Source organism: Haplochromis burtoni, unplaced genomic scaffold (genome assembly GCF_018398535.1).
Source record: "Haplochromis burtoni strain Fernald_Lab_line unplaced genomic scaffold, NCSU_Asbu1 Contig_1512, whole genome shotgun sequence".
NCBI lineage: Eukaryota > Metazoa > Chordata > Actinopteri > Cichliformes > Cichlidae > Haplochromis > Haplochromis burtoni.
This window is the reverse complement of record NW_024583873.1, coordinates 1-9,521: the sequence shown is the minus strand read 5'-3', so window position 1 is coordinate 9,521 and position 9,521 is coordinate 1. Positions and strand designations below refer to the sequence as shown.

The window sequence follows — 9,521 nt, the reverse complement described above, 5'->3', positions numbered from 1 at the left end:
ATAAGACCTCCATTATTTCAACACTTTATTTTCTATTAGATTTAAATTAAAATAAATAAAATTGCAACTATTTACAAATAAACTTACGCACCAAAACATAATCATCTTTTGAAAATAAATTTTCCATTTCACTAGCTGCATCAGGGCTGATTACTGCCGGACCTAATTACTGTAGGCTAAGTCGACCCCTGAGCTTAAATAAATTACATTAAATTCAATTTAAAAAAACATTTTTGCAGTTGTCTATTTAAATTCCAAACTTAAATTTGATTGAGATACTTTGGCCTGATCTTAAACAGGTTTTCCATACTGAAGCCATGACTGAATAATTCTGCAAACAAGAATGGAGAAAAATCCTTCGCAGTGATGTGACAGACTCGTCCCAGTTATCATCCAGGGAAGAAAATCCCAGATGAACAGAATCAACGTTTCGGGATTTTTGCTGACAAGTGTGGAACAGCCAGTTATTAGTGTTAGAGGTCAATTCCTTTTTCACAGCGGGTAGGGTAGGTTTGTATAAAAAAAATATTTATCCTTAAGAAATTAAATCTTTTCAAAACTGAATTTTTAAAATGTAAATAACAGATTAACATGCCCTGTAGCCAAGACAGCAAACAACGGAGTAATATAAAAAAAAACACCCAGCACGCCCCTGCGGGCGGTTTATCCTTCAAGCTCGGGTCCTCTACCAGAGGCCTGGGAGCTTGAGGGTCCTGCGCAGTATCTTAGCTGTTCCCAGGACTGCGCTCTTCTGGACAGAGATCTCCGATGTTATTCCCGGGATCTGCTGGAGCCACTCGCCTAGCTTGGGAGTCACCGCACCTAGTGCTCCGATTACCACGGGGACCACCGTTACCTTCACCCTCCACATCCTCTCGAGCTCTTCTCTGAGCCCTATATATATATATATATATATATATATATATATATATATATATATATATATATATATATATATATATATATTCTATTTAATTAAATTTATTTATTTAATAATGTTCACACGTGCGATGTGAGCTGATTGAGTTAACCCTTGTATGGTGTTCGGGTCTGTGAGACCCGTGTTCAGTTTTTTTCAAAAGAAAAATTAAACAATTAATTATTTTTTCACGTGTAAATGTGTTGTGTCTTTCCACTAACTCCACTTGATTATAACTGATTTATTTATAACATTTTATATAAAAGAAAAATGAGAAGCACATTAATTCATGAATGTGATCTAACAAAGGTAAAGGGAAAAAATTAACCATGTTTGCTGTTCATATGTCTTGTAATTGGGATGAAGTAAACATCTGTTGAGTAATTTAACATAAAATTGTTTGATAGTGTTAATTTGGAAAGCCAAAACTCTAGCGGGTCCACCAGACCCATGAACACTGGCTGAGTAACAAAAATACGAACACCACACAAGGGTTAAACACCACTGCACCTCTGACAGTCTTTAGCCATAAAAAGAAAAAACAATGTTAATATCTTAGCAGACAGCAGATGCCAAAACCAAAATTAAAATATCTTATGTATTTAAGTAAATTCAAATACACAGCTCACATTCATCAACAAATGTAATGTTTTTTTAAGAGATAAAGTTTGCAACAGGTATCTCTTGTAAATGAGACCCTGAGTCTCAGTGGGACTAACTGTGTTACGCCCCTCTACAGCCCCTAATCTCTTCAGTGTGTTCAGATATTGCTAATTGCCACACCTAGTCAGGTGTAGATAAAAGCATACCTGAGGCAGGCTTTCAGGGAGGCTCACTAGTCTTTGGCGTTGCTGCTGGCCCTTCAACATTTCCATGTCTACCTAGGGTCCAGTTCGTTACCTATTGAGGTGTTTACTGATCATAACCCTCTTGTACTCTTGGCACACATGTTCAATCACAACTAGTACGTTACGTGCTGGGCCCTCATGCTGCAGGAATACAGTTTAGACATAAAAGACAAGAAAGGGTCTGAAAATGTACTGGCCGATGGGTTAGTTTGACTACTATGCCTTGTATGAGAAATGCGTTTACTATGTTGTTTGTTTTGCCTCTGTATTTATATTATTTTGTTAGCAAAAATGTTCTAATGCCACTGAATATAAATATGCTGCATTAACAGGATGAGCCAGGATGAGTTATTGATAATAACTAATGGTTAAACACAGAGTGGTCTATAAACACATACCTCTACTGCAGCGTAACTAAAAGAGGATTAAGGGTCACCTGATCCAACCTTAACTGTAAGATTTACCAAAACATTGTTTGTATTGATAAATGAGTTAATCTGGCTGGGTTGGTTGTGAGTTTACACCGGATGAAAACGTCGGTTTTTGGCGCTCAAATCATCTTAACATGCTTTGCATTCAAACAAATGCATGTGAAAACATTTACTCACAACCCACATCCAACCCAAAGACAAACCACAAAGACCCCCACCCACCTACGCTTGCATGCAGACAGAGTAACCAATGAGAACCTTGAGAAATGTTTTTAGTTTACATTTGCATGTGCATGCAGATGTGGCAGATCTCAGGTCACGTAAGTAGTTTGTTCCACAAGATAAGAAAAAAAAACATGATCAATTCTGAGATTGCCTTTGGTGATTTGAGAGACTTGAATCTATGTGCAGGCCTAAAATTTTCTGTAACACAAACTCGTAACTACTTTTCTCTGTATTCACAAAACATCACATTAGAACAAGAAAAAAAAGCACTGTCAAAGAATATCTATATTCATGAAATATTACAGTCCTGACGGGAAACATCTGCACCTGGTTTGGGAACAGCACCAAGCAGTACAAACAAGATCTGCAAAGAGTGGTGCGCTCGGCCGAACACATCATTCAATCAGAGCTTCCTGACCTGCTGTCCATTTACACTAAGGACAAGACTAACGCCAGGGAGATTATGATGGACCTCTCCCATCCCAACAATGGACTTTTCTCACTGTTGAGGTCTGGGAAGCGCTTTCACTCACTTAAACCCAAAATAGAGAGAATGAGGAGAAGCTTCTTCCCCCAGGGCCCTAAACCAGGTGTAGGACTGAACTCGCCCACACACATCACATCACTGTAGGACTGGACGCTTTCACACGCATCTCCACACGCACTCTAGTTTTTCCTTTTGCACACTTCTTATGATTTATAATTAATTTTTATTAATAATTTCTTATGCAAACTGTTATTTGCACATCTTACTGTAAATTTCTGAGTTAAATCTGTAAATATTACTGTCAGTTCTGGTCGGGCATTGCACAGCAATAAGCATTTCACCTCATGTTATTCTGTGTTTGGTTGTGTGTGTGACACATTTATTGAAGAAGCTTCTCGGATGAGAGGTGAAACGTCTTCAAGCAACTTAAAGAAGTCCAGACGCTTTTCTTTGCAAGCTCCTTTGACTACGATGACCTGGATGACTGAGAACCTTCACAGACACACTCTAGCATCTTTTCACATTTATTTAAGATTTCACAAAACAAGTATTTAAGATTCATTTTTTTTTTTAAATAAATAACTTTCATCATCAAAAATACATAAGGATATAACAAATACAAAAATAAATGACACATACAAATAATATAATTGTTACAGAAGAAGAACGTTATGGAAGTAAAAAATGAATTTCGGGTAACATGAAGCATTTTTTTTGTAGGCTCTATTTTTAAACTGACCTCACTCTGGCCAGAAAAATGAAGAAACACATTTTAGATAATTACTGAAAAAGAAAAACAGTCAAAGTTTATCATTCCACATTTGGCTTTGATCAACTATCTCCAGCCTCTCAGCAATTGCAGTAATGCAGTATTTTCTCGTGTTTTATTTAGTCATAATCTTATATATATTTATTTATCAACCAATTTAACTAGCCAAATTGTGTATAAACAATCATGTTGTTAGGTAACTTGGCAGTGTCTTTATTATGGGTTCAAATTCATGTACGGTTAAAATCATGTCCCCTTTGAGACGATGGGGTTTTAAATTAGTTACAGGATGATTAAAATGACAAGGGGTCAAAATGAGCCTGGTGAAGTATGTGACTGGCATGGTCAAAGATTTTAAAAATGGTGGTACCGTAGCAGCAGGAGACAGAGAAAATAAATGTATTTTTACATGTAAGTACATGACTATATAGTGGAATAACAATTAAAAGCTTAAAACCCTTTGATTGTTATGTTTTTAGCATTTGCATGGAAGTTTTACAGGACGTATATACACAGCTATTTGTGATTTTCTGAAATTAAGCTCTTTTTGGGGGGTGGGTGGGTGGGGGGGCTTCATATAAAGTAAGAATTTAAACATCGTGTTTTAGGTTCCAACAGCTCATTTCATCCAAATGACAGATGAAAATTTCCTTTTCACCAAAGATTCTGCCACTGTGGTTCTGAAGTATGAGAGTAAATAATCTGTCAGTTTAAACTACACTCATAAGCATCTTGTGCACACGAGTACAGTTTTATTAACCCTCATCCTATACAGAACGTTTGATATCATTGCAGCCAGGATATATTGTTCCAGACAGTATTCTTCCTCTTTTTAGTTCTATGAACCAATGATCTTTAAAAAGAAGTTTATGTTTATTTTTAGTCTTTTTGTCAGCTGCCTTTTTGATTTCCTTTGTCTTCAGGATTGAAAGGATCTAGTTCAGGAGAGGGAGTCAGTGAGAAGCCCACTGCAGCTGACCTGGTTTGTCCTTATGAATGAGGTGCTGGGAGAGAGCTCTTCAACTAGGCCTCCTGTCCTAATTGTTTCTATCCCCGAGGACACTGCAGGGCCAAAAGGTCAGCCGGTTCTCCTTTTGTCTTTTGCCTGGCTACAAATATCATAGCTGAGCCAGTTTTTTTTTATATTTTTAATCTTTCTATACAACAGAACACTTTAGCAGGGATGTGGAGGTGCACCTTCGTACTCCCCCTATGGAAAGGTGATGGTTCTTCCATGACTAATAACTACTGGCCAATTTCCAAACTTTGTGTCGTACCTAAGATTCTTGAAAGGCTGGTAAATAATCAACTTAAAAATTATCTGGATTAAAATAGTATTTTATCTCCTTTCCAATCTGGTTTTAGAAAACTGCACAGTACTGTAACTGCCTCCCTAAAAGTTCTCAGTGAAGCCCTGGACGCAAAGATCTACTCTGCAGCTCTTTTTATATGATCCATCAAAAGCGTTTGACACTGTTGACCATGGCACTTTATGCCAACGATTACTGGAAATAGGCCTTTCAAACCAGGCAGTTGGCTGTTTCTCGAATTATCTGTCAGGTTTCTGAAAGTGTGCTTATTTACAGTAAATCAAGATAAACGGTGCAAATTAATCACAGTGAGTGATCTCTCCTTGTGATGATTCCCAGCTCCCGTGCAATGACTTCTCACCATGGTCCGTGGTGACAAAACAACTTCCAGCTGTGTCTATGTAAAATGGTGCGCAGCTCCTTCCACATGTTTCTGTAATTCACCTGGAAACAATAAGACACTGCAGTAAGTACTCTTATCACAACGATTTTCACCTGGTGAGCTGGAGTACTGACTGTGTACAACAACGATCCAGCATCGTCTGTAGCTCAGCTACTCTGTTTGATAGTGATCCCTTGCCAAGGCTAAACAGCATCAGGGGAGTGTGATTACTACACGGGTGTGGCTGGCTCCAAGGCAAGAAAACTATCCAGGCCTAGTGTTGCACCAAAACGTGAACATCGCCATACACACACAAACGTGCACAGAGGAAAGTAGACAACACAAATCCAAATACATGGCAGCTCGACTGGCAAGGACTGGCGGACCACGACATTATCTTTCGTACTGTAAGCAGTGCGTACAGCTCAGTGGTCTCTCTTCCAGTTTTTAAATGTCTCTAATGGAGTGCCACAGGGTTCTCTCCTGGGGCCTACTTTATTTACTATTTATGTCAATGGGGGAAATCAAGATGCATCTGTCCATTTTTATGCAGATGATACAATTATTTATTTTCGAGTTGGTTTTTAAACAAGAGCAAGCTTTTGACAGTATTCAGTCTCAATCTCAGTCAGCTTAGACTGGTTTTAAATGCAGAAAAATACAAACTCATGATGTTCTCAAAAGAAAAAGGGTGCCAGCAGTATTTCCTTCTCTAGTATCTGCTCCAGGCATTTCTATTGAAACTGTAGCCTCCTACAAATACCTGTAATTGTAATTGATGTCAATCTTTTCTTAAAGCCACAGATTGACTATCTGTGAAAGAAACTGAGGCTGAAGTTCGGGTTCATTTTCAGAAACAGATCATGTTTCTCACCACAAGTAAAAAAAAATTGTTTTACCCCTCCAGAATTACAGTGACATAATTTACATGAATACCTCTGCTCACTCTCTTTATCTGTTGGATTCTGTCATGGAGCATTAATATTTATAACTGGCTGTAGACCTTTAACACACTACTGTACTGTATATGCTCTGGTTGACTGGGCCTCTGGGCAGGATGTTTCATTGGTATCACTTTATCTATAAATCTATTTCTGGTTTACCTCCCTCATATTTATCAGAGTACATGTTACGCAAACATTTCTGTCATAGATTGCAGCCTCAGGACATCATTACATTCAGAGCTTGAGAAGAAGCCATTCTCCTTTTCTGTCCCATCTTCATGAAATACATTGCAGAAGGATTTGAAGCTCGCTCAAATGATTTCACTTGCAGATTTCAAAAGACGTACAAATGATTTTGTGAAATCATCACTGGGAACTTGTTTTTGTCTGTGTACACTAGACAAATCGAGCTATTTTATTGTATCTGTTATTTTTGTAGTTTTAATATGTTTGTCTGGAAAAAATCTCTTTTAAAGAAGACACTGAGCTGCAATGGGACTGCTTGTATAAATAAAGGTTTAAAAAAACAGCAGGGAAAGCATGGATAGATTATTTTCAACACAGATTAAGCTGTGTTCTTATAAATTAATTTAAAATTAAATTAAATTAAAAGTTCAAGAAGTTATTTTAACTTCTAACTGATGTTTAATGAATAAACAGATTTACACAAATGGTATTTTGCATCAGTGGTTTATTTACAGTATTTGTTTATTGCTTATTATTTGCTAAGTAATCTGTTAGCTAACTAGAAACATTTTTAATGGCTGATTGCTGAATGAGAAGGAAATGGAATTCTAACAAAAAAAATCCCAAGAATAAAAAGCTTTGAATTTTAATAGAATAGCAAACCTGATATTTGCCTGAACAGGAAGTCTGGTTTTGGTAAGCACAGGGTGGTCACACAGGGTGGGCTGTAGAGAGTGTTTGGGATGCTTCTTTCCATTGTCCACTGCCACATCACATAGATGGATTCAGAGAAGTGCAAAGATAAAAGATGGTGGATACAAAATATTACTACTATAATATAAAACAAGGAACTCTTCAACAAAAACAACAAAAAAAGGTTAACAAAGCACTGTGAAAAAACAGGAATCCTAGATTTATATATTTTTTGCTTACCTGCCTGTTAATAGTAGTGACGGTGTGGTGGTTGGTCATTACTTACATCAGATACCAAGGTGTGGTGCATCTGTTTGCAGGAAGATGGCCTCGAACCTGGTCTTCATCATTCCAAAAGCATGCTGGATTCTAGAGTGTGTCCTGGAACGATGGCTGTTGAAGTGATGGGCTCCACTGCAGAGGTGTGGCCTGGTTAAGTTGAAGGTGGAGAACAACATAAACATTTTTTATTATTATGGTATGAGGTGGGTTATTTTAAAAAATCAACACATTTGAGACCTAAGAGGGTTAACCCCCCACCCCCAAAAAATACAAATAAATAAAAATTAAAAAGAAACAGAAAAATTAACAGAAAACAAGCAAACTTTCAGGCTACATTTTTACAATTTTTTCCACTTCTCTGTACTTTGCAATTTCAGGGTTGCCAGTCGACAGAGGCTATTCTGATGTAAGGGCAGTGATTGGTGGTGACAGAGCTGAAGGCTAGACAGCCTGCTGCTGTGGGTCATTTCATTTCATTTTTTATTTTGTTTCACACATGATACAGCAGTAGTTCATTTCCTACACACAACCTTCCTTTCAATTAAAGTAACACTGTTTCCATGCATGAAAATGAGCAGGAAGAAGAATAAATTTATAGCTTGAGAGTATGCAGGCAGTTCCGGAATGATTGAGTAAATTGATACCACTGACTGGCCCCCACGCGCAGCTGACCAAAATCCAATTGAACTCTTAATGAAACTTGAATTAAAAAGGAAATGGGTATATTTTTAGTTTGTTACAGTGTCAGAAACGAGATGACTCTATGTTAGGGGGGTCCTATTCCTCTGTGGGGCAACCTGCATATGGCCAATAAAGCATTCATTCAATTCAATTCAATTCAACCTCCTATGAACTCTTTCATGGCATGCATTTTTAATTTCGCTTTGATATTTGGGCTGATTGGGACCCGATGAATGTAAAAACTAAGACACTTTACCAGATTCTTGTTTCTAAGAAAAATGAGAGCCATATATGAGGATATTTGTTTTAACATTTGATAAAACAGAAACAGTACAATGTCCTCGTAAGTGGATAGCAGGCCCTTGTAGAGTAAAATATTGTATTTTGGTCTACACCAGCGGTCCGCAACCCCCGGGCCTCGGAGTCGTTTGGTACCGGCCGTGAGAGTTGAGGCTCAGGTGTGAAATGTATAGTTTTCAGGGTTTTTATCGGTTTTCAGCGTTATTCTGTTATCGTTTATATCGTTTACTCGGTTTTTCTTGGTCTTTTCACGTGTGTTATGAATAAATTTTCTTTTTTTCGATACCAGTACTAGTTTAATTTTGTTGTATTTATCCGCGACACCTTAAAGGCCGGTCCATGAAAATATTGTCGGGCATAAACCGGTCCGTGGCCCAAAAAAGGTTGGGGACCGCTGGTCTAGACAACCAAAAATGTGATGTACACATATGTGGACAGCAGGTCCTACACTCAAAAAAATCTGTTGTTGGATGAACACAATTTAATCATGGCACCCTTTTTGCACACAATTTAACCAAGTACAATAAACCATTTTCGATCATGTCAAACCAACACATTTAACATTTGGTGGTTTAATGTAATCAGATTACGTTGGATCAACATAGTATACTTATATTGATTTGAAGTGATTTATTTAAGTATGTAGAGTGAAATTTGTTTTAATTCATTCTACACAAGTTAAAAAGTTTAGGGAAACACAATTAAATCTTGTTGTTTCAACAACTACTTTGTTAATCAAGGCAATTACTGCAAGTCTTGCTTAATAAACCAATATGTGGGTTGATGATTTCACTCATTTCAATCAAATTATTTCAATTAGATTTGTTTACATTTGTTACACATTTAGAAACCCACTACTTTACAAAAAAGTCACAACCAGATTATGATAACATTAACTTTATTAACTGGATTTAGTGGACAATATAAAAGCTTACCATTTTTGTACACCTGCAAGCATTATGCCACTTCAAAAGGTAAAACGTTAGAATACTTATTTACATAGGCAATATGTTGGAACCAAAGCTTCCACAACTAAAAACAGATGCAAAATTTGCTCAATATAT

General features: G+C 37.2%; 1 long non-coding RNA gene across 1 annotated transcript; it reads right to left on the bottom strand.

Annotated features, from left to right (window-relative positions):
- Positions 1-3,498: 3,498 nt before the first annotated feature.
- LOC102288996 lies at positions 3,499-7,639 on the bottom strand. Its single transcript, XR_317962.3, has 3 exons — positions 7,481-7,639; positions 7,165-7,264; positions 3,499-5,433 (listed from the first exon to the last, which is right to left on the bottom strand). It is a non-coding gene; the product is annotated as an uncharacterized LOC102288996 (long non-coding RNA).
- Between the last annotated feature and the right edge of the window lie 1,882 nt (positions 7,640-9,521).